Raw genomic sequence first — 2,742 nt, forward strand, 5'->3', positions numbered from 1 at the left:
TGTTTGGTATTTTGAGCAAAACAATTCATAGACATGTTTTTTATATATCCGAGACCTATGCTATTGCCTAAAAATAGCATGATAGGTGACCTTTAAGACTATATAAATATATAAAATAATGTATTATATTATATTATTGCCTCCGCATTGGATTATTATCGGATAGGGTAATAACTTCATAATTAACTACGTCTGAAGGCAAAAGTCTATGGCAAATAATTGCAAGTCTCTTCAGTGTGCATGTCACAAAATGAGATGCATTGTGGGACATGTAGTTTATTGGCAACGCGCTTCTGTAAAGCGGCATGTAACCATATAATAAACGTATTATATTCTTTGCAAGCTCTTGCGGGCCACATAAAATGAAGTCGCAGGCCGGATTTGGCCCCCGGGCCTTGAGTTTGACTCCCCTGGACTAGAGATTGCCCCTCTATAGCCAAAGAATTTTAGTAAACGTGCAAATAAAGTTCCCTGTAACACCATCATATCTGGTTTTGTTTGACATTCATCTGTGTTTGATACTGTGTTGATAGAAAATATGCATTAAAACCTGAGGCAACCAATAATGTCAATAGGACTTTTTATTATCAGACAAACAGTGGCTGTCTGTCAAGTGTACCGTCCAATGAGCCACTGAAGATTGTAGACTTGACATTCAATGAAATTACACACCCATAGACTGTTTATATAAAGGACACACCCCCTTTACGCTTGTCACTTTGCTGCCTTCAAGTATTTTGGAAATATGGGAAGTGTAAGATTAAGTTACATGCAAACTCACAAAGTGGGAAATGATCATTACAAACATGATATTTTGTCTGCTCACAGCTGATGGTTATTACTAGTAGCATTAAGCTTTATTCAAAGACTATCCCAAAACCAAATCAGAACATTTTTACCCTATATTTATCTAGGGATTCAAAAACACAGTAGGGTACTTGTGAACGTGCCACTCAAATTACCCAGCTGGTAATCTCTCCCACCTCCATGTGGTATGAATTACAGTTCACACTAAATCACACAGGTTGCAACTTTTTTCTTTCTAAGTAGCTGTAAAATAGTCTAAACAGTCCTAATCTAAGAACTCTGTCTTTATAATTTCTTCAAATGTCTACATTTGAGGGAATTATTATGATTCTCAATGAAGAACATCTGGTGTCAGTTCTAGACTAATTGGGGGCCGTGAGGGGGCCAATAATTTAATGAGGGGCATAAAGAAGGAGATTTAAAGGTGGGGTAGGTAAATTTGAGAAACCGGCTCGAGATACACATTTTGTTATATTCCATGGAATGCTCTTAACATGCCGATAGCAATGAATATCTTAAGTGCTTTGACAAAAAAAACATACAAAAAATGCATCTGTGTAAGCCCTAGTACTTTAAAAAGCATGACCAATCATTTTAGCCGGCCCAGCTAAAATAACTGGATGGCCTACCTGCCTGTCAGCTTTCCATCTGTGCACAAACTTATCTCGTGCCCTCATTGGTCATTTGCGCGTTCGTGTGGGTTGGAGGAGGGGAGTGTAAGGAAGTAGGAGATTTGTTCCGGCTGTGTATTTTCAAATTCTAGTGCACTCGAGCTGGTTTCTACAAAATTACCTACCCCACCTTTAATGTTGTGTTACTTTGGCCAAAGGTAAAGAACATTAAAAGAAGTTTGGGGTAATACATACATTATTTATGCAGTAACTTACTTATTGAATTACATTACTTAAACGTCCCAGACCGCCCATGCTGGTAACATTACATTTTTAATTTGCAGCATTGCAACCTGATTGCAACCGGTTCTTTTTACGCCATTCACATACTACAGTAAGATGGTACAACTTTTCGCAGAGTCCCTGAGTGCAGCGTTGCATGCTATGGTTACGTCAGTGCGTCAGTGCTCTCTCTGGCCCCGCCCCTTTCTCAGAAATGCATGTTATATTGTTGGCTCCAGGGCCTGGATTTTTCTCGTCTCTGTTTATATTTTTGAAAAACGGTAACGTGAGACGTCAGCGTACAGCAGCACAAACACAGACACACATCGAACTCCGTTTTTAACCGCTGGACCTTGAAGGTACGTTCTCCTCTTCTCACCGGCTTTGTTGCTCCCTTGTACCCCTATTGCTTGTTATTACAGTCATTACTAGCATCCATCTTGGTAAAAGCTCATTAAATCCCCCTACTAATCCTGCTGAATTTCCGCTGCATTATCGAATTTAATTAGTATGTGTGCCCCATGTGCAAAAGTGTGAAAGTCCAATATATATATATGACTTCATTCCAAAAGTAATTTATTTAATGCATTGTGTCAGGTGTTGAGACCAGATTAATCACTGCAGCGTGGTGTGTTCAGGTGCTGCAGCTTGCACATGTAGTCCATCATCATCTCCATGGAGACGTTAAGTACAAACAGTCATGTCCACTTCCTGCAACAAAAACAAGCTCTTCATTAATCTGTTCTACCATTGAATATATTGTATAGGTATCAAGCACCTGAATGCACCAACTTTTATATTTGTGGATATGTGCATCCAGTAATTATATAAGGCAACAATTTATAATACGGTTCAAACAATAATAATATGATTTATAACATTATCAGGAATTCCTCTTGCTCACTATTAAGAATTCACTAGGCAATAATATGATAATTGGCACTTGAGATTCGAATAATTATGAAAAAGCCTTCCAATTGTTTTTATTTTTTTAAATAAAACGTATTTCTGTATTACATGGCCTTCGACTGCCAAGGCACAC

General features: G+C 38.3%; 1 protein-coding gene across 1 annotated transcript in view; it reads left to right on the plus strand.

Moving 5' to 3' along the window:
- The first annotated feature begins 1,905 nt into the window (after positions 1–1,905).
- Positions 1,906–2,742, plus strand: part of LOC104942369 (coiled-coil domain-containing protein 106) — an 8,573-nt gene continuing 7,736 nt past the window's right edge. Inside the window, exon 1 of the mRNA XM_010767583.1 lies at positions 1,906–2,059. The gene's annotated coding sequence lies outside the window, so the exon portion shown is untranslated. The remainder of the gene's footprint in view (positions 2,060–2,742) is intronic.

This window comes from Notothenia coriiceps, unplaced genomic scaffold (assembly GCF_000735185.1).
Source record: "Notothenia coriiceps isolate Sejong01 unplaced genomic scaffold, NC01 NC01_scaffold00004486, whole genome shotgun sequence".
NCBI classification, from domain to species: domain Eukaryota; kingdom Metazoa; phylum Chordata; class Actinopteri; order Perciformes; family Nototheniidae; genus Notothenia; species Notothenia coriiceps.